Source organism: Symphalangus syndactylus, chromosome 20 (genome assembly GCF_028878055.3).
Source record: "Symphalangus syndactylus isolate Jambi chromosome 20, NHGRI_mSymSyn1-v2.1_pri, whole genome shotgun sequence".
Taxonomy (NCBI): Eukaryota; Metazoa; Chordata; class Mammalia; order Primates; family Hylobatidae; genus Symphalangus; species Symphalangus syndactylus.
In genome coordinates, this window is record NC_072442.2 from 43,916,342 (window position 1) to 43,938,387 (window position 22,046).

General features: G+C 57.0%; 4 non-coding genes across 4 annotated transcripts; all 4 read left to right on the forward strand.

Moving 5' to 3' along the window:
- Nucleotides 1–3,461: 3,461 nt before the first annotated feature.
- On the forward strand, nt 3,462–3,652 carry LOC134735397 (U2 spliceosomal RNA). Its single transcript, XR_010118443.1, has one exon. It is a non-coding gene; the product is annotated as a U2 spliceosomal RNA (small nuclear RNA).
- Nucleotides 3,653–9,592: 5,940 nt separating this feature from the next.
- On the forward strand, nt 9,593–9,784 carry LOC129470913 (U2 spliceosomal RNA). The gene has a single exon (XR_008653430.2). It is a non-coding gene; the product is annotated as a U2 spliceosomal RNA (small nuclear RNA).
- Nucleotides 9,785–15,718: 5,934 nt separating this feature from the next.
- On the forward strand, nt 15,719–15,910 carry LOC134735402 (U2 spliceosomal RNA). Its single transcript, XR_010118448.1, has one exon. It is a non-coding gene; the product is annotated as a U2 spliceosomal RNA (small nuclear RNA).
- Nucleotides 15,911–21,855: 5,945 nt separating this feature from the next.
- On the forward strand, nt 21,856–22,046 carry LOC129470890 (U2 spliceosomal RNA). Its single transcript, XR_008653407.2, has one exon. It is a non-coding gene; the product is annotated as a U2 spliceosomal RNA (small nuclear RNA).

A 22,046-nucleotide genomic window follows, 5' to 3' on the forward strand; every position in this document is an offset into this window, starting at 1 on the left:
CCCGGCGCTTTGGGAGGCCGAGGCGGGCGGATCGCCTGAGGTGAGGAGCTCGAGACCAGCCTGGCCGACATGGCGAAACCCCCCTAAAAATACAAAAATTAGCCGGGCGTGGTGGCCTACGCCTGTAATCCCAGCTACCCGAGAAGCTGAGGCAGGAGAATCGCTGGAACCCGGGAGGTAGAGGCTGCCGTGAGCCGAGATCGCGCCTCTGCACTCCAGCCTGGGTGACAGAGCAAGAGTTTGTCTCAAAAAAAAAAAAAAAAAAAAAGCCTGGGTGAGCGGTGGCTCAAGCCTGTAATCGCAACACTTTGGGAGGCGGCAGCTGGGCAGATCACCAGAGGTCGGGTGTTGGAGACCAGCCCGACCAACATGGAGAAACCCCGTCTGTACGAAGAACACAAACTTAGCCGGGCGTGGTGGCACACACCTGTAGTCCCAGCTGCTCGGGAGGCTGAGGCAGGAGAATCGCTTGAACCCGGGAGGCGGAGGTTGCAGAGAGCCTAGATCGCGCCATTGGACTCCAGGCTGGGAAACGAGAGCGGAAACTCCGTCTCAAAAAAAAAAAAAAATTTGTGAGAATTTTACTGACACTGCCGTCAAAACCTCATGTGTATTTCACACTTACAGCACAGCTCCATTAGAACTGACGACATTTCCAGGGCTCCCTAGATACCCGTGGCTAGCGGCTGCCACACTACACCGTGCTGGGCGGTAGAATGGGGATGAGAAGACACGACGGCGGAGATCGGGATGGCGTGAAGGGAGGGAAACACTCGCCCGCAGGAAGAAAATAAAATAGCAAGGGGGCACCGAAAGACTCAGTAGTCCACATGAATGTCTTGATTATCTTGTAGCTGAGATAATGTGGGCTCCAGCTCTACGGGGTCTGTGGGTTTTCTCTTCGTGTGTGCGGAGACGGAGACGAGAGACCGTAGAGATAAAGAGAGAAGACAAAGAGATAGGAAGAAAGACAGCTGGGCCCGGGGGACCACTGCCACCAAAGCGCGGAGACAGGTAGTGGCCCGGGATGCCTGGAGGCGCTGCTGTTCATTGTATTCAAGGCAAGGGGGCAGGGTAAGGAGTGTCAGTCATCTCAGATGATGGATAGGTCACGCGAGTCACGTGTCCACTGGACAGGGGGCCTTTCCCTTTGTGGTAGCCGAGGTGGAGAGGGAGGACAGCAGACGTCAGCGTTTCTTCCACGCACTTATCAGAAAGATCAAAGACTCTGGTACTTTCACTAATTCTGCTACTGCTCTCTTCTAAGAACTTAAAAGGGGGAGCCAGGTGTACAGGCGGAACATGAAAGCGACCAAGGAGGGTGACCCCTGAAGCCCACAGCATCACAGGGAGACGTTGAGGCCTCCGGATGACTGCGGGAAGGCCTGTCCAATGTCAGGCCTCCCTCGAGAGGTGGTGGAGCAGAGTGTTCTCTATCTCCCCTGGAGAGAGGGAGATTCCCCTTCCCGGTCTGCTAAGTAACGGGTGCCTTCCCAGGCACTGGCGCCACCGCTAGACCAAGGTCTCCTAAGTAACCAGGGCCTTCGCAGGCAACTGGCATTACCGCTAGGCCAAGGAGCCCTCAAGCGGCCCTTCTCTGGGCGTGAATGAGGGCTCACACTCTTGTCTTCTGGTCACCTCTCACTGTGGCCCTTCAGCTCCTAACTCTGTGTGGCCCGGTTTTCCCTAGGTAAGCATAATAGAACGGAGATTATTATGGTAATAGAACAAAGAGTAATGCTACAAACTAATGACTAAGAATAGTCAGATGTAATCATATCCGTATCCTATCTCTAGTAGAACTTTTCTTATTCTAATTATTTTTCTTTATTATACTGGAACAGCTTGTGCCTTCGGGCTCTTGCCTCGGCACCCGGGTGGCTTGCCGCCCACAAGGTAAGATATATTGCGTTGAACTATAAGTTATGTTGATTGCTGAATGGTTTAGGGCGGGGGTGGGGTGGGGCACCCCCTGAAATTCTGCCCTGGAGGAGTGGCCTCACCCTAACCCTGGCCGTGGCTAATATTAAGGCCCACCACTCAGGGCGGTGGAGTGAAATGAATTTTCGAGGCAATGCGCGGAAAGCCCTCGGCCCTCCGCTGAAGCTGCCTTAGGAAGGAGGAAGGGAGAGGGAAATGCTGACCCCGCAGGCGGCAGTCTGTGCCTCGGAGAGAAACTTTGTCCCAACCTTGCTGGGGGCCTTGACGCCCATCTTGCCCCAAGAGCACCCCGGCAGTCACCCCTGCCCTCTGGGGTCCTGCCACCCCGAGCCCGACCTTCCCCCTTTTCCCCCCGCGCCGGGCCGATAGCCTCCTAACTGCGTCTTCTCTGTTGCGGTCTGTCGTGCTCATCACGTTTGCGTCGTTTCCTCGCTCCGCAAACGTCGCCTGAGCGCCTTCCACACGCCAGGCGCCAGACTCGCGGCGGGGAAACAGGGAGAAGCACTGAGGAGGGGTCCCAGCCCTCAGTGATGGGATTTCAGAGCGGGAGATAAAGGATTGCCCAGAAGGGTGGTGAGTGGAATAGCTGATATAAACAACGGGGGTGCGATGAAATACACAGGAGGGCTGCTAGTCACATAGGGGGCGGGTGCCGAGGGCCCTAGACTAAGGGAGGCTTCCTGGACGGGTGACACCCAGGCGGAGTCCTGACGACCTGCGTCAGAAGTAGCCAGGCCAGGAGGAGGTGAAAGGAATCCACGTCCCGAGCAGAGAGGCAGCTTGCCCTACACAGCACAGGACACGGTCCGTGCACAGGAGCCCCAGGAGACGCAGGCACGGGGGCTGGGGAGAATCCTTGCTGGGCCCTCGCCGTCCACGCGCCGCCTCCCTCTGCCGGGTGTCTGGTGCCAGCCTCCTGCCTGGCAGAGGAACTCCAGCCCCTGCTCCCGGAAGCCCCTCCAGGCCTTCGGCTTCCCTGACTCGGCATAGGGCCCCTCGTCCCCTCGGGTACGGGGCCGGTCTCCCCGCCCGCTCGCGGCGAAGCAGAGGCCCAGCGCAGCCCGCGCTCCTGCCCTGGGGCCTCCTCTTTCTCCAGGAAAACGTGGACCGCTCTCCGCCGACAGGTCTCTTCCACAGACCCCTCTCGCCTTCGCCCCCAGTCTCTTCCGGTTGTGTCTTTTGGCTGGCTGGATAGAAACGAGGAAGTCGCCCCCAGCGGAGCCGCGGCTCCGCCAGGCAGAGGCGGCCCCGGGGGCGGAGTCAAGCGCGGAGGCCACGTCCTCCGTGAAGGGGCGGGGCTTGCAAATTCGGAATGAAAGCCCGGGAACGCCGGAACAAGCACGGGTGTAAGACTTCCCTTTTCAAAGGCGGAGAATAAGAAATCTGCCCGAGTGTGTGAGGGCGTCAATGGTGCCGTGGACGAGACAGAGGGAATGGGGCGAGGAGCGAGGCTGGGGCTCTCACCGCGACTTGAATGTGGATGAGAGTGGGACGGCGACGGCGGGCGCGGAGGCGCCCGCATCGCTTCTCGGCCTTTTGGCTAAGATCAAGTGTAGTATCTGTTCTTATCAGCGTAATAGCTGATACGTCCTCTACCCGAGGACAATATATTAAGTGGATTTTTGGAGCAGGGAGATGGAATAGGAGCTTGCTCCGTCCACTCCACGCATCGACCTGGTATTGCAGTACCTCCAGGAACGGTGCATCCCCTCGGGGGGTACAACGTTGTTTCCTAAAAGTAGAGAGAGGAAGAGACGTGAGAGGGACAGAGGTGGACCTGCGGGGTGGTTTTGGCTTGCACGCCCGGTGCCCGTGACACGCTGACGCGCCGGCTTGGCTTAAGCGCTCCTTGAAGTACCATGAGGACGGTAGGCTTTTGCGGCAGGCACACTTCCGTTTCCACTGTGACTACTGCGCTTTGGGAAGGCCACGAGTGACCTACTCCTTTGGAGGTCCTTCGATCTCAGCTTGACAGTCGAGTGGGTGTCGGTGGTGGTGGTGGTGGTGGTGGTGGTGGTGGTGGTGGTGGTGGTGGTGACCTTTTAAAGGAATGGGATCCACCCGGAATTGAACTTCTCCTCTCTCTCTCTCTCTCTCTCTCTCTCTTTCTGTCTCTCTCTCCCCCCCCACTTTCCCCCGCTCTCTCTTTTCGTTTCCCCCACCCCCTCCCAAGTTATGGGGTACATGTGCAGGACGTGCAGGTTTGGAACATAGGTACACGTGTGCCACGGTGCTTTGCTGCAGCTATCCACCAGTCATCTAGGTTTGAAGCCCCGCATGCGTTGGCCATTTGTCCTAATGCTCTCTCTCTCCCCTTGCCCCCCACGCGCCGTCAGGGCCCGCTGTGTGATGTTCCCCTCCCTGTGTCCATGTGTTCTCACTCACTGTTGAACTCCCACTTAGGAGTGAGAACATGCGGTGTTTGGTTTTCGCTTCCTGTGTCAGTTTGCTGAGAATGAGGCCTTCCAGCATGTTCCTGCAGAGGGCATGAACTCATCCTTTTTGATGGCTGCGTAGTAATTCCATGGTGTATACGTGCCACATTTTCTTTATCCAGCCTATCATTGATGGGCATTCGAGTTGGTTCCAAGTCTTTGCTATTGTAAATAGTGCTGCAGTAAACATACGTGTCCGTGTGTCTTCCTAGTAGGAACTTCTTCCTCTTCAGCCCGCTGAGTAGCTGGCACTTTAAGGCAGGTGCCAACGCACCGGCAACAAGCTTCCTTTTTTGCCCAGGAAAAAACTGAGGTGCAGGTAGTATAAGCCATTTGTCACGGAACGCACAGGAGCAGAAACTCGAGTCCAAGCATCGTGGCTCCACCCTTCATGCTTGATGCATCTTTAGGCTCCGTTCTAGGTACGTGTATCCTTTACGGGATCAGCCACCGGCAGTTGCCTTGCAACCATGATGACAAATCTCTGCCGGCTCTTTTGGGTCTCGTGCCTGTATCTATACGTTGCATCCCAGCAAAAAGATCGGAATGTCCCTTTCGCTGACCCAGTCTCTCACCCTTTCCAAACCCCAGAGATCCTGTCTGTCCTCCGAAGAACTCCCCCTGCTTCTTTCTCTAAAGGCTGCCTTCAGGCCGGGCACAGTGGGAGGATCGCTGGAGCCCAGAAGGCCGCAGTGAGGTGACATCACGCCATTGCACTGCAGCCCCGGCGACAGAGCCAGAGCCCCGTCTCGAAACAAACAAACAAACAAAAAACAGACAAACAAACAAAGACAAAGAAAGAAAGAGCCCAGGCAACCTAGCGAAAACCCGTTTGCGCTGGCGCGTATCTGTACCCCAGCTATTCCAGAGGCTGAGGCGGGAGGATGGGTGGACGCTGGGAGGCGGATGCTGCAGTGAGCAGTGATTGCACCACTGCACTCCAGCCTGGGTGACAGAGCCGGAGCCCGTCCCAAATAAATAAAGAAACATAAGAATAAAGGAACCAGTTTGTAGAAAGCGGGAGAGGGTCCCATTGAACTTCAAGCCTTCAAGCAACAGCTGTGGCCGCCACAGCTGTTGCTTGAAGGTTGGACCAGCAGGCTGGAGGAGTCGCCATCTTGGCAGGGATCATTGACCCTGATCTATCGTCGGGAGGAGGAAGAGCTGATCTTATGCAGGGAGGGCAGGTGGACTATGTGTGGCCTCTGGTGATCTGTTTGGGTGCCAGGTGTTACTCCCAGGGCCACCTGTAACTGTGACTGTGCAGCAACCGTGACTTGAGAAGGGCCTGGCCACGGGGGGCTTAGGCCCCTCGGGGATGAGAGTTTGGTTCCCGGTACCCAGGGAAACCACCGGCATCGGCAGAGGTGATAGCTGAGGAGGAGCGGGGATTTGGAGGAGAGACACAGGATGAGTACCGGGGGCAGCCCCGTGATCAGCAACTGCTGCAAGAGGGGCTGTTGGTTCGACTCACTCGTCTTCGGCGGCTCTATGCGGTACTGAAGGGCAGAAGACAGAAGGTACGAAAACCACAAAAATTAGCCGGGCGTGGTGCTGCGCGTCAATAATCCCAGCTACTCGGGAGGCTGAGACAGGAGAATCGCTTGAACCCGGGAGGCGGAAGTTTCAGCGAGCCGAGATCACGCCACTGCAGTCCAACCTGAGGGTCCGAGCGAGACCCTTATCTCAGAAAATAAAGACAGAATGAAAGAGGCCGGCGCGGTGGCTCACGCCTGTAATCCCGGCGCTTTGGGAGGCCGAGGCGGGCGGATCGCCTGAGGTGAGGAGCTCGAGACCAGCCTGGCCGACATGGCGAAACCCCCCTAAAAATACAAAAGTTAGCCGGGCGTGGTGGCCTACGCCTGTAATCCCAGCTACCCGAGAAGCTGAGGCAGGAGAATCGCTGGAACCCGGGAGGTAGAGGCTGCCGTGAGCCGAGATCGCGCCTCTGCACTCCAGCCTGGGTGACAGAGCAAGAGTTTGTCTCAAAAAAAAAAAAAAAAAAAAAGCCTGGGTGAGCGGTGGCTCAAGCCTGTAATCGCAACACTTTGGGAGGCGGCAGCTGGGCAGATCACCAGAGGTCGGGTGTTGGAGACCAGCCCGACCAACATGGAGAAACCCCGTCTGTACGAAGAACACAAACTTAGCCGGGCGTGGTGGCACACACCTGTAGTCCCAGCTGCTCGGGAGGCTGAGGCAGGAGAATCGCTTGAACCCGGGAGGCGGAGGTTGCAGAGAGCCTAGATCGCGCCATTGGACTCCAGGCTGGGAAACGAGAGCGGAAACTCCGTCTCAAAAAAAAAAAAAAAAAAAAAAAAAAAAAATTTGTGAGAATTTTACTGACACTGCCGTCAAAACCTCATGTGTATTTCACACTTACAGCACAGCTCCATTAGAACTGACGACATTTCCAGGGCTCCCTAGATACCCGTGGCTAGCGGCTGCCACACTACACCGTGCTGGGCGGTAGAATGGGGATGAGAAGACACGACGGCGGAGATCGGGATGGCGTGAAGGGAGGGAAACACTCGCCCGCAGGAAGAAAATAAAATAGCAAGGGGGCACCGAAAGACTCAGTAGTCCACATGAATGTCTTGATTATCTTGTAGCTGAGATAATGTGGGCTCCAGCTCTACGGGGTCTGTGGGTTTTCTCTTCGTGTGTGCGGAGACGGAGACGAGAGACCGTAGAGATAAAGAGAGAAGACAAAGAGATAGGAAGAAAGACAGCTGGGCCCGGGGGACCACTGCCACCAAAGCGCGGAGACAGGTAGTGGCCCGGGATGCCTGGAGGCGCTGCTGTTCATTGTATTCAAGGCAAGGGGGCAGGGTAAGGAGTGTCAGTCATCTCAGATGATGGATAGGTCACGCGAGTCACGTGTCCACTGGACAGGGGGCCTTTCCCTTTGTGGTAGCCGAGGTGGAGAGGGAGGACAGCAGACGTCAGCGTTTCTTCCACGCACTTATCAGAAAGATCAAAGACTCTGGTACTTTCACTAATTCTGCTACTGCTCTCTTCTAAGAACTTAAAAGGGGGAGCCAGGTGTACAGGCGGAACATGAAAGCGACCAAGGAGGGTGACCCCTGAAGCCCACAGCATCACAGGGAGACGTTGAGGCCTCCGGATGACTGCGGGAAGGCCTGTCCAATGTCAGGCCTCCCTCGAGAGGTGGTGGAGCAGAGTGTTCTCTATCTCCCCTGGAGAGAGGGAGATTCCCCTTCCCGGTCTGCTAAGTAACGGGTGCCTTCCCAGGCACTGGCGCCACCGCTAGACCAAGGTCTCCTAAGTAACCAGGGCCTTCGCAGGCAACTGGCATTACCGCTAGGCCAAGGAGCCCTCAAGCGGCCCTTCTCTGGGCGTGAATGAGGGCTCACACTCTTGTCTTCTGGTCACCTCTCACTGTGGCCCTTCAGCTCCTAACTCTGTGTGGCCCGGTTTTCCCTAGGTAAGCATAATAGAACGGAGATTATTATGGTAATAGAACAAAGAGTAATGCTACAAACTAATGACTAAGAATAGTCAGATGTAATCATATCCGTATCCTATCTCTAGTAGAACTTTTCTTATTCTAATTATTTTTCTTTATTATACTGGAACAGCTTGTGCCTTCGGGCTCTTGCCTCGGCACCCGGGTGGCTTGCCGCCCACAAGGTAAGATATATTGCGTTGAACTATAAGTTATGTTGATTGCTGAATGGTTTAGGGCGGGGGTGGGGTGGGGCACCCCCTGAAATTCTGCCCTGGAGGAGTGGCCTCACCCTAACCCTGGCCGTGGCTAATATTAAGGCCCACCACTCAGGGCGGTGGAGTGAAATGAATTTTCGAGGCAATGCGCGGAAAGCCCTCGGCCCTCCGCTGAAGCTGCCTTAGGAAGGAGGAAGGGAGAGGGAAATGCTGACCCCGCAGGCGGCAGTCTGTGCCTCGGAGAGAAACTTTGTCCCAACCTTGCTGGGGGCCTTGACGCCCATCTTGCCCCAAGAGCACCCCGGCAGTCACCCCTGCCCTCTGGGGTCCTGCCACCCCGAGCCCGACCTTCCCCCTTTTCCCCCCGCGCCGGGCCGATAGCCTCCTAACTGCGTCTTCTCTGTTGCGGTCTGTCGTGCTCATCACGTTTGCGTCGTTTCCTCGCTCCGCAAACGTCGCCTGAGCGCCTTCCACACGCCAGGCGCCAGACTCGCGGCGGGGAAACAGGGAGAAGCACTGAGGAGGGGTCCCAGCCCTCAGTGATGGGATTTCAGAGCGGGAGATAAAGGATTGCCCAGAAGGGTGGTGAGTGGAATAGCTGATATAAACAACGGGGGTGCGATGAAATACACAGGAGGGCTGCTAGTCACATAGGGGGCGGGTGCCGAGGGCCCTAGACTAAGGGAGGCTTCCTGGACGGGTGACACCCAGGCGGAGTCCTGACGACCTGCGTCAGAAGTAGCCAGGCCAGGAGGAGGTGAAAGGAATCCACGTCCCGAGCAGAGAGGCAGCTTGCCCTACACAGCACAGGACACGGTCCGTGCACAGGAGCCCCAGGAGACGCAGGCACGGGGGCTGGGGAGAATCCTTGCTGGGCCCTCGCCGTCCACGCGCCGCCTCCCTCTGCCGGGTGTCTGGTGCCAGCCTCCTGCCTGGCAGAGGAACTCCAGCCCCTGCTCCCGGAAGCCCCTCCAGGCCTTCGGCTTCCCTGACTCGGCATAGGGCCCCTCGTCCCCTCGGGTACGGGGCCGGTCTCCCCGCCCGCTCGCGGCGAAGCAGAGGCCCAGCGCAGCCCGCGCTCCTGCCCTGGGGCCTCCTCTTTCTCCAGGAAAACGTGGACCGCTCTCCGCCGACAGGTCTCTTCCACAGACCCCTCTCGCCTTCGCCCCCAGTCTCTTCCGGTTGTGTCTTTTGGCTGGCTGGATAGAAACGAGGAAGTCGCCCCCAGCGGAGCCGCGGCTCCGCCAGGCAGAGGCGGCCCCGGGGGCGGAGTCAAGCGCGGAGGCCACGTCCTCCGTGAAGGGGCGGGGCTTGCAAATTCGGAATGAAAGCCCGGGAACGCCGGAACAAGCACGGGTGTAAGACTTCCCTTTTCAAAGGCGGAGAATAAGAAATCTGCCCGAGTGTGTGAGGGCGTCAATGGTGCCGTGGACGAGACAGAGGGAATGGGGCGAGGAGCGAGGCTGGGGCTCTCACCGCGACTTGAATGTGGATGAGAGTGGGACGGCGACGGCGGGCGCGGAGGCGCCCGCATCGCTTCTCGGCCTTTTGGCTAAGATCAAGTGTAGTATCTGTTCTTATCAGCGTAATAGCTGTATACGTCCTCTACCCGAGGACAATATATTAAGTGGATTTTTGGAGCAGGGAGATGGAATAGGAGCTTGCTCCGTCCACTCCACGCATCGACCTGGTATTGCAGTACCTCCAGGAACGGTGCATCCCCTCGGGGGGTACAACGTTGTTTCCTAAAAGTAGAGAGAGGAAGAGACGTGAGAGGGACAGAGGTGGACCTGCGGGGTGGTTTTGGCTTGCACGCCCGGTGCCCGTGACACGCTGACGCGCCGGCTTGGCTTAAGCGCTCCTTGAAGTACCATGAGGACGGTAGGCTTTTGCGGCAGGCACACTTCCGTTTCCACTGTGACTACTGCGCTTTGGGAAGGCCACGAGTGACCTACTCCTTTGGAGGTCCTTCGATCTCAGCTTGACAGTCGAGTGGGTGTCGGTGGTGGTGGTGGTGGTGGTGGTGGTGGTGGTGGTGGTGACCTTTTAAAGGAATGGGATCCACCCGGAATTGAACTTCTCCTCTCTCTCTCTCTCTCTCTCTCTCTCTCTTTCTGTCTCTCTCTCCCCCCCCACTTTCCCCCGCTCTCTCTTTTCGTTTCCCCCACCCCCTCCCAAGTTATGGGGTACATGTGCAGGACGTGCAGGTTTGGAACATAGGTACACGTGTGCCACGGTGCTTTGCTGCAGCTATCCACCAGTCATCTAGGTTTGAAGCCCCGCATGCGTTGGCCATTTGTCCTAATGCTCTCTCTCTCCCCTTGCCCCCCACGCGCCGTCAGGGCCCGCTGTGTGATGTTCCCCTCCCTGTGTCCATGTGTTCTCACTCACTGTTGAACTCCCACTTAGGAGTGAGAACATGCGGTGTTTGGTTTTCGCTTCCTGTGTCAGTTTGCTGAGAATGAGGCCTTCCAGCATGTTCCTGCAGAGGGCATGAACTCATCCTTTTTGATGGCTGCGTAGTAATTCCATGGTGTATACGTGCCACATTTTCTTTATCCAGCCTATCATTGATGGGCATTCGAGTTGGTTCCAAGTCTTTGCTATTGTAAATAGTGCTGCAGTAAACATACGTGTCCGTGTGTCTTCCTAGTAGGAACTTCTTCCTCTTCAGCCCGCTGAGTAGCTGGCACTTTAAGGCAGGTGCCAACGCACCGGCAACAAGCTTCCTTTTTTGCCCAGGAAAAAACTGAGGTGCAGGTAGTATAAGCCATTTGTCACGGAAGGCACAGGAGCAGAAACTCGAGTCCAAGCATCGTGGCTCCACCCTTCATGCTTGATGCATCTTTAGGCTCCGTTCTAGGTACGTGTATCCTTTACGGGATCAGCCACCGGCAGTTGCCTTGCAACCATGATGACAAATCTCTGCCGGCTCTTTTGGGTCTCGTGCCTGTATCTATACGTTGCATCCCAGCAAAAAGATCGGAATGTCCCTTTCGCTGACCCAGTCTCTCACCCTTTCCAAACCCCAGAGATCCTGTCTGTCCTCCGAAGAACTCCCCCTGCTTCTTTCTCTAAAGGCTGCCTTCAGGCCGGGCACAGTGGGAGGATCGCTGGAGCCCAGAAGGCCGCAGTGAGGTGACATCACGCCATTGCACTGCAGCCCCGGCGACAGAGCCAGAGCCCCGTCTCGAAACAAACAAACAAACAAAAAACAGACAAACAAACAAAGACAAAGAAAGAAAGAGCCCAGGCAACCTAGCGAAAACCCGTTTGCGCTGGCGCGTATCTGTACCCCAGCTATTCCAGAGGCTGAGGCGGGAGGATGGGTGGACGCTGGGAGGCGGATGCTGCAGTGAGCAGTGATTGCACCACTGCACTCCAGCCTGGGTGACAGAGCCGGAGCCCGTCCCAAATAAATAAAGAAACATAAGAATAAAGGAACCAGTTTGTAGAAAGCGGGAGAGGGTCCCATTGAACTTCAAGCCTTCAAGCAACAGCTGTGGCCGCCACAGCTGTTGCTTGAAGGTTGGACCAGCAGGCTGGAGGAGTCGCCATCTTGGCAGGGATCATTGACCCTGATCTATCGTCGGGAGGAGGAAGAGCTGATCTTATGCAGGGAGGGCAGGTGGACTATGTGTGGCCTCTGGTGATCTGTTTGGGTGCCAGGTGTTACTCCCAGGGCCACCTGTAACTGTGACTGTGCAGCAACCGTGACTTGAGAAGGGCCTGGCCACGGGGGGCTTAGGCCCCTCGGGGATGAGAGTTTGGTTCCCGGTACCCAGGGAAACCACCGGCATCGGCAGAGGTGATAGCTGAGGAGGAGCGGGGATTTGGAGGAGAGACACAGGATGAGTACCGGGGGCAGCCCCGTGATCAGCAACTGCTGCAAGAGGGGCTGTTGGTTCGACTCACTCGTCTTCGGCGGCTCTATGCGGTACTGAAGGGCAGAAGACAGAAGGTACGAAAACCACAAAAATTAGCCGGGCGTGGTGCTGCGCGTCAATAATCCCAGCTACTCGGGAGGCTGAGACAGGAGAATCGCTTGAACCCGGGAGGCGGAAGTTTCAGCGAGCCGAGATCACGCCACTGCAGTCCAACCTGAGGGTCCGAGCGAGACCCTTATCTCAGAAAATAAAGACAGAATGAAAGAGGCCGGCGCGGTGGCTCACGCCTGTAATCCCGGCGCTTTGGGAGGCCGAGGCGGGCGGATCGCCTGAGGTGAGGAGCTCGAGACCAGCCTGGCCGACATGGCGAAACCCCCCTAAAAATACAAAAGTTAGCCGGGCGTGGTGGCCTACGCCTGTAATCCCAGCTACCCGAGAAGCTGAGGCAGGAGAATCGCTGGAACCCGGGAGGTAGAGGCTGCCGTGAGCCGAGATCGCGCCTCTGCACTCCAGCCTGGGTGACAGAGCAAGAGTTTGTCTCAAAAAAAAAAAAAAAAAAAAAAGCCTGGGTGAGCGGTGGCTCAAGCCTGTAATCGCAACACTTTGGGAGGCGGCAGCTGGGCAGATCACCAGAGGTCGGGTGTTGGAGACCAGCCCGACCAACATGGAGAAACCCCGTCTGTACGAAGAACACAAACTTAGCCGGGCGTGGTGGCACACACCTGTAGTCCCAGCTGCTCGGGAGGCTGAGGCAGGAGAATCGCTTGAACCCGGGAGGCGGAGGTTGCAGAGAGCCTAGATCGCGCCATTGGACTCCAGGCTGGGAAACGAGAGCGGAAACTCCGTCTCAAAAAAAAAAAAAAAAAAAAAAAAAAAAAATTTGTGAGAATTTTACTGACACTGCCGTCAAAACCTCATGTGTATTTCACACTTACAGCACAGCTCCATTAGAACTGACGACATTTCCAGGGCTCCCTAGATACCCGTGGCTAGCGGCTGCCACACTACACCGTGCTGGGCGGTAGAATGGGGATGAGAAGACACGACGGCGGAGATCGGGATGGCGTGAAGGGAGGGAAACACTCGCCCGCAGGAAGAAAATAAAATAGCAAGGGGGCACCGAAAGACTCAGTAGTCCACATGAATGTCTTGATTATCTTGTAGCTGAGATAATGTGGGCTCCAGCTCTACGGGGTCTGTGGGTTTTCTCTTCGTGTGTGCGGAGACGGAGACGAGAGACCGTAGAGATAAAGAGAGAAGACAAAGAGATAGGAAGAAAGACAGCTGGGCCCGGGGGACCACTGCCACCAAAGCGCGGAGACAGGTAGTGGCCCGGGATGCCTGGAGGCGCTGCTGTTCATTGTATTCAAGGCAAGGGGGCAGGGTAAGGAGTGTCAGTCATCTCAGATGATGGATAGGTCACGCGAGTCACGTGTCCACTGGACAGGGGGCCTTTCCCTTTGTGGTAGCCGAGGTGGAGAGGGAGGACAGCAGACGTCAGCGTTTCTTCCACGCACTTATCAGAAAGATCAAAGACTCTGGTACTTTCACTAATTCTGCTACTGCTCTCTTCTAAGAACTTAAAAGGGGGAGCCAGGTGTACAGGCGGAACATGAAAGCGACCAAGGAGGGTGACCCCTGAAGCCCACAGCATCACAGGGAGACGTTGAGGCCTCCGGATGACTGCGGGAAGGCCTGTCCAATGTCAGGCCTCCCTCGAGAGGTGGTGGAGCAGAGTGTTCTCTATCTCCCCTGGAGAGAGGGAGATTCCCCTTCCCGGTCTGCTAAGTAACGGGTGCCTTCCCAGGCACTGGCGCCACCGCTAGACCAAGGTCTCCTAAGTAACCAGGGCCTTCGCAGGCAACTGGCATTACCGCTAGGCCAAGGAGCCCTCAAGCGGCCCTTCTCTGGGCGTGAATGAGGGCTCACACTCTTGTCTTCTGGTCACCTCTCACTGTGGCCCTTCAGCTCCTAACTCTGTGTGGCCCGGTTTTCCCTAGGTAAGCATAATAGAACGGAGATTATTATGGTAATAGAACAAAGAGTAATGCTACAAACTAATGACTAAGAATAGTCAGATGTAATCATATCCGTATCCTATCTCTAGTAGAACTTTTCTTATTCTAATTATTTTTCTTTATTATACTGGAACAGCTTGTGCCTTCGGGCTCTTGCCTCGGCACCCGGGTGGCTTGCCGCCCACAAGGTAAGATATATTGCGTTGAACTATAAGTTATGTTGATTGCTGAATGGTTTAGGGCGGGGGTGGGGTGGGGCACCCCCTGAAATTCTGCCCTGGAGGAGTGGCCTCACCCTAACCCTGGCCGTGGCTAATATTAAGGCCCACCACTCAGGGCGGTGGAGTGAAATGAATTTTCGAGGCAATGCGCGGAAAGCCCTCGGCCCTCCGCTGAAGCTGCCTTAGGAAGGAGGAAGGGAGAGGGAAATGCTGACCCCGCAGGCGGCAGTCTGTGCCTCGGAGAGAAACTTTGTCCCAACCTTGCTGGGGGCCTTGACGCCCATCTTGCCCCAAGAGCACCCCGGCAGTCACCCCTGCCCTCTGGGGTCCTGCCACCCCGAGCCCGACCTTCCCCCTTTTCCCCCCGCGCCGGGCCGATAGCCTCCTAACTGCGTCTTCTCTGTTGCGGTCTGTCGTGCTCATCACGTTTGCGTCGTTTCCTCGCTCCGCAAACGTCGCCTGAGCGCCTTCCACACGCCAGGCGCCAGACTCGCGGCGGGGAAACAGGGAGAAGCACTGAGGAGGGGTCCCAGCCCTCAGTGATGGGATTTCAGAGCGGGAGATAAAGGATTGCCCAGAAGGGTGGTGAGTGGAATAGCTGATATAAACAACGGGGGTGCGATGAAATACACAGGAGGGCTGCTAGTCACATAGGGGGCGGGTGCCGAGGGCCCTAGACTAAGGGAGGCTTCCTGGACGGGTGACACCCAGGCGGAGTCCTGACGACCTGCGTCAGAAGTAGCCAGGCCAGGAGGAGGTGAAAGGAATCCACGTCCCGAGCAGAGAGGCAGCTTGCCCTACACAGCACAGGACACGGTCCGTGCACAGGAGCCCCAGGAGACGCAGGCACGGGGGCTGGGGAGAATCCTTGCTGGGCCCTCGCCGTCCACGCGCCGCCTCCCTCTGCCGGGTGTCTGGTGCCAGCCTCCTGCCTGGCAGAGGAACTCCAGCCCCTGCTCCCGGAAGCCCCTCCAGGCCTTCGGCTTCCCTGACTCGGCATAGGGCCCCTCGTCCCCTCGGGTACGGGGCCGGTCTCCCCGCCCGCTCGCGGCGAAGCAGAGGCCCAGCGCAGCCCGCGCTCCTGCCCTGGGGCCTCCTCTTTCTCCAGGAAAACGTGGACCGCTCTCCGCCGACAGGTCTCTTCCACAGACCCCTCTCGCCTTCGCCCCCAGTCTCTTCCGGTTGTGTCTTTTGGCTGGCTGGATAGAAACGAGGAAGTCGCCCCCAGCGGAGCCGCGGCTCCGCCAGGCAGAGGCGGCCCCGGGGGCGGAGTCAAGCGCGGAGGCCACGTCCTCCGTGAAGGGGCGGGGCTTGCAAATTCGGAATGAAAGCCCGGGAACGCCGGAACAAGCACGGGTGTAAGACTTCCCTTTTCAAAGGCGGAGAATAAGAAATCTGCCCGAGTGTGTGAGGGCGTCAATGGTGCCGTGGACGAGACAGAGGGAATGGGGCGAGGAGCGAGGCTGGGGCTCTCACCGCGACTTGAATGTGGATGAGAGTGGGACGGCGACGGCGGGCGCGGAGGCGCCCGCATCGCTTCTCGGCCTTTTGGCTAAGATCAAGTGTAGTATCTGTTCTTATCAGCGTAATAGCTGTATACGTCCTCTACCCGAGGACAATATATTAAGTGGATTTTTGGAGCAGGGAGATGGAATAGGAGCTTGCTCCGTCCACTCCACGCATCGACCTGGTATTGCAGTACCTCCAGGAACGGTGCATCCCCTCGGGGGGTACAACGTTGTTTCCTAAAAGTAGAGAGAGGAAGAGACGTGAGAGGGACAGAGGTGGACCTGCGGGGTGGTTTTGGCTTGCACGCCCGGTGCCCGTGACACGCTGACGCGCCGGCTTGGCTTAAGCGCTCCTTGAAGTACCATGAGGACGGTAGGCTTTTGCGGCAGGCACACTTCCGTTTCCACTGTGACTACTGCGCTTTGGGAAGGCCACGAGTGACCTACTCCTTTGGAGGTCCTTCGATCTCAGCTTGACAGTCGAGTGGGTGTCGTGTGGTGGTGGTGGTGGTGGTGGTGGTGGTGGTGGTGGTGGTGACCTTTTAAAGGAATGGGATCCACCCGGAATTGAACTTCTCCTCTCTCTCTCTCTCTCTCTCTCTCTCTCTTTCTGTCTCTCTCTCCCCCCCCACTTTCCCCCGCTCTCTCTTTTCGTTTCCCCCACCCCCTCCCAAGTTATGGGGTACATGTGCAGGACGTGCAGGTTTGGAACATAGGTACACGTGTGCCACGGTGCTTTGCTGCAGCTATCCACCAGTCATCTAGGTTTGAAGCCCCGCATGCGTTGGCCATTTGTCCTAATGCTCTCTCTCTCCCCTTGCCCCCCACGCGCCGTCAGGGCCCGCTGTGTGATGTTCCCCTCCCTGTGTCCATGTGTTCTCACTCACTGTTGAACTCCCACTTAGGAGTGAGAACATGCGGTGTTTGGTTTTCGCTTCCTGTGTCAGTTTGCTGAGAATGAGGCCTTCCAGCATGTTCCTGCAGAGGGCATGAACTCATCCTTTTTGATGGCTGCGTAGTAATTCCATGGTGTATACGTGCCACATTTTCTTTATCCAGCCTATCATTGATGGGCATTCGAGTTGGTTCCAAGTCTTTGCTATTGTAAATAGTGCTGCAGTAAACATACGTGTCCGTGTGTCTTCCTAGTAGGAACTTCTTCCTCTTCAGCCCGCTGAGTAGCTGGCACTTTAAGGCAGGTGCCAACGCACCGGCAACAAGCTTCCTTTTTTGCCCAGGAAAAAACTGAGGTGCAGGTAGTATAAGCCATTTGTCACGGAACGCACAGGAGCAGAAACTCGAGTCCAAGCATCGTGGCTCCACCCTTCATGCTTGATGCATCTTTAGGCTCCGTTCTAGGTACGTGTATCCTTTACGGGATCAGCCACCGGCAGTTGCCTTGCAACCATGATGACAAATCTCTGCCGGCTCTTTTGGGTCTCGTGCCTGTATCTATACGTTGCATCCCAGCAAAAAGATCGGAATGTCCCTTTCGCTGACCCAGTCTCTCACCCTTTCCAAACCCCAGAGATCCTGTCTGTCCTCCGAAGAACTCCCCCTGCTTCTTTCTCTAAAGGCTGCCTTCAGGCCGGGCACAGTGGGAGGATCGCTGGAGCCCAGAAGGCCGCAGTGAGGTGACATCACGCCATTGCACTGCAGCCCCGGCGACAGAGCCAGAGCCCCGTCTCGAAACAAACAAACAAACAAACAAAAAACAGACAAACAAACAAAGACAAAGAAAGAAAGAGCCCAGGCAACCTAGCGAAAACCCGTTTGCGCTGGCGCGTATCTGTACCCCAGCTATTCCAGAGGCTGAGGCGGGAGGATGGGTGGACGCTGGGAGGCGGATGCTGCAGTGAGCAGTGATTGCACCACTGCACTCCAGCCTGGGTGACAGAGCCGGAGCCCGTCCCAAATAAATAAAGAAACATAAGAATAAAGGAACCAGTTTGTAGAAAGCGGGAGAGGGTCCCATTGAACTTCAAGCCTTCAAGCAACAGCTGTGGCCGCCACAGCTGTTGCTTGAAGGTTGGACCAGCAGGCTGGAGGAGTCGCCATCTTGGCAGGGATCATTGACCCTGATCTATCGTCGGGAGGAGGAAGAGCTGATCTTATGCAGGGAGGGCAGGTGGACTATGTGTGGCCTCTGGTGATCTGTTTGGGTGCCAGGTGTTACTCCCAGGGCCACCTGTAACTGTGACTGTGCAGCAACCGTGACTTGAGAAGGGCCTGGCCACGGGGGGCTTAGGCCCCTCGGGGATGAGAGTTTGGTTCCCGGTACCCAGGGAAACCACCGGCATCGGCAGAGGTGATAGCTGAGGAGGAGCGGGGATTTGGAGGAGAGACACAGGATGAGTACCGGGGGCAGCCCCGTGATCAGCAACTGCTGCAAGAGGGGCTGTTGGTTCGACTCACTCGTCTTCGGCGGCTCTATGCGGTACTGAAGGGCAGAAGACAGAAGGTACGAAAACCACAAAAATTAGCCGGGCGTGGTGCTGCGCGTCAATAATCCCAGCTACTCGGGAGGCTGAGACAGGAGAATCGCTTGAACCCGGGAGGCGGAAGTTTCAGCGAGCCGAGATCACGCCACTGCAGTCCAACCTGAGGGTCCGAGCGAGACCCTTATCTCAGAAAATAAAGACAGAATGAAAGAGGCCGGCGCGGTGGCTCACGCCTGTAATCCCGGCGCTTTGGGAGGCCGAGGCGGGCGGATCGCCTGAGGTGAGGAGCTCGAGACCAGCCTGGCCGACATGGCGAAACCCCCCTAAAAATACAAAAGTTAGCCGGGCGTGGTGGCCTACGCCTGTAATCCCAGCTACCCGAGAAGCTGAGGCAGGAGAATCGCTGGAACCCGGGAGGTAGAGGCTGCCGTGAGCCGAGATCGCGCCTCTGCACTCCAGCCTGGGTGACAGAGCAAGAGTTTGTCTCAAAAAAAAAAAAAAAAAAAAAGCCTGGGTGAGCGGTGGCTCAAGCCTGTAATCGCAACACTTTGGGAGGCGGCAGCTGGGCAGATCACCAGAGGTCGGGTGTTGGAGACCAGCCCGACCAACATGGAGAAACCCCGTCTGTACGAAGAACACAAACTTAGCCGGGCGTGGTGGCACACACCTGTAGTCCCAGCTGCTCGGGAGGCTGAGGCAGGAGAATCGCTTGAACCCGGGAGGCGGAGGTTGCAGAGAGCCTAGATCGCGCCATTGGACTCCAGGCTGGGAAACGAGAGCGGAAACTCCGTCTCAAAAAAAAAAAAAAAAAAAAAAAAAAAAAAAAAATTTGTGAGAATTTTACTGACACTGCCGTCAAAACCTCATGTGTATTTCACACTTACAGCACAGCTCCATTAGAACTGACGACATTTCCAGGGCTCCCTAGATACCCGTGGCTAGCGGCTGCCACACTACACCGTGCTGGGCGGTAGAATGGGGATGAGAAGACACGACGGCGGAGATCGGGATGGCGTGAAGGGAGGGAAACACTCGCCCGCAGGAAGAAAATAAAATAGCAAGGGGGCACCGAAAGACTCAGTAGTCCACATGAATGTCTTGATTATCTTGTAGCTGAGATAATGTGGGCTCCAGCTCTACGGGGTCTGTGGGTTTTCTCTTCGTGTGTGCGGAGACGGAGACGAGAGACCGTAGAGATAAAGAGAGAAGACAAAGAGATAGGAAGAAAGACAGCTGGGCCCGGGGGACCACTGCCACCAAAGCGCGGAGACAGGTAGTGGCCCGGGATGCCTGGAGGCGCTGCTGTTCATTGTATTCAAGGCAAGGGGGCAGGGTAAGGAGTGTCAGTCATCTCAGATGATGGATAGGTCACGCGAGTCACGTGTCCACTGGACAGGGGGCCTTTCCCTTTGTGGTAGCCGAGGTGGAGAGGGAGGACAGCAGACGTCAGCGTTTCTTCCACGCACTTATCAGAAAGATCAAAGACTCTGGTACTTTCACTAATTCTGCTACTGCTCTCTTCTAAGAACTTAAAAGGGGGAGCCAGGTGTACAGGCGGAACATGAAAGCGACCAAGGAGGGTGACCCCTGAAGCCCACAGCATCACAGGGAGACGTTGAGGCCTCCGGATGACTGCGGGAAGGCCTGTCCAATGTCAGGCCTCCCTCGAGAGGTGGTGGAGCAGAGTGTTCTCTATCTCCCCTGGAGAGAGGGAGATTCCCCTTCCCGGTCTGCTAAGTAACGGGTGCCTTCCCAGGCACTGGCGCCACCGCTAGACCAAGGTCTCCTAAGTAACCAGGGCCTTCGCAGGCAACTGGCATTACCGCTAGGCCAAGGAGCCCTCAAGCGGCCCTTCTCTGGGCGTGAATGAGGGCTCACACTCTTGTCTTCTGGTCACCTCTCACTGTGGCCCTTCAGCTCCTAACTCTGTGTGGCCCGGTTTTCCCTAGGTAAGCATAATAGAACGGAGATTATTATGGTAATAGAACAAAGAGTAATGCTACAAACTAATGACTAAGAATAGTCAGATGTAATCATATCCGTATCCTATCTCTAGTAGAACTTTTCTTATTCTAATTATTTTTCTTTATTATACTGGAACAGCTTGTGCCTTCGGGCTCTTGCCTCGGCACCCGGGTGGCTTGCCGCCCACAAGGTAAGATATATTGCGTTGAACTATAAGTTATGTTGATTGCTGAATGGTTTAGGGCGGGGGTGGGGTGGGGCACCCCCTGAAATTCTGCCCTGGAGGAGTGGCCTCACCCTAACCCTGGCCGTGGCTAATATTAAGGCCCACCACTCAGGGCGGTGGAGTGAAATGAATTTTCGAGGCAATGCGCGGAAAGCCCTCGGCCCTCCGCTGAAGCTGCCTTAGGAAGGAGGAAGGGAGAGGGAAATGCTGACCCCGCAGGCGGCAGTCTGTGCCTCGGAGAGAAACTTTGTCCCAACCTTGCTGGGGGCCTTGACGCCCATCTTGCCCCAAGAGCACCCCGGCAGTCACCCCTGCCCTCTGGGGTCCTGCCACCCCGAGCCCGACCTTCCCCCTTTTCCCCCCGCGCCGGGCCGATAGCCTCCTAACTGCGTCTTCTCTGTTGCGGTCTGTCGTGCTCATCACGTTTGCGTCGTTTCCTCGCTCCGCAAACGTCGCCTGAGCGCCTTCCACACGCCAGGCGCCAGACTCGCGGCGGGGAAACAGGGAGAAGCACTGAGGAGGGGTCCCAGCCCTCAGTGATGGGATTTCAGAGCGGGAGATAAAGGATTGCCCAGAAGGGTGGTGAGTGGAATAGCTGATATAAACAACGGGGGTGCGATGAAATACACAGGAGGGCTGCTAGTCACATAGGGGGCGGGTGCCGAGGGCCCTAGACTAAGGGAGGCTTCCTGGACGGGTGACACCCAGGCGGAGTCCTGACGACCTGCGTCAGAAGTAGCCAGGCCAGGAGGAGGTGAAAGGAATCCACGTCCCGAGCAGAGAGGCAGCTTGCCCTACACAGCACAGGACACGGTCCGTGCACAGGAGCCCCAGGAGACGCAGGCACGGGGGCTGGGGAGAATCCTTGCTGGGCCCTCGCCGTCCACGCGCCGCCTCCCTCTGCCGGGTGTCTGGTGCCAGCCTCCTGCCTGGCAGAGGAACTCCAGCCCCTGCTCCCGGAAGCCCCTCCAGGCCTTCGGCTTCCCTGACTCGGCATAGGGCCCCTCGTCCCCTCGGGTACGGGGCCGGTCTCCCCGCCCGCTCGCGGCGAAGCAGAGGCCCAGCGCAGCCCGCGCTCCTGCCCTGGGGCCTCCTCTTTCTCCAGGAAAACGTGGACCGCTCTCCGCCGACAGGTCTCTTCCACAGACCCCTCTCGCCTTCGCCCCCAGTCTCTTCCGGTTGTGTCTTTTGGCTGGCTGGATAGAAACGAGGAAGTCGCCCCCAGCGGAGCCGCGGCTCCGCCAGGCAGAGGCGGCCCCGGGGGCGGAGTCAAGCGCGGAGGCCACGTCCTCCGTGAAGGGGCGGGGCTTGCAAATTCGGAATGAAAGCCCGGGAACGCCGGAACAAGCACGGGTGTAAGACTTCCCTTTTCAAAGGCGGAGAATAAGAAATCTGCCCGAGTGTGTGAGGGCGTCAATGGTGCCGTGGACGAGACAGAGGGAATGGGGCGAGGAGCGAGGCTGGGGCTCTCACCGCGACTTGAATGTGGATGAGAGTGGGACGGCGACGGCGGGCGCGGAGGCGCCCGCATCGCTTCTCGGCCTTTTGGCTAAGATCAAGTGTAGTATCTGTTCTTATCAGCGTAATAGCTGATACGTCCTCTACCCGAGGACAATATATTAAGTGGATTTTTGGAGCAGGGAGATGGAATAGGAGCTTGCTCCGTCCACTCCACGCATCGACCTGGTATTGCAGTACCTCCAGGAACGGTGCATCCCCT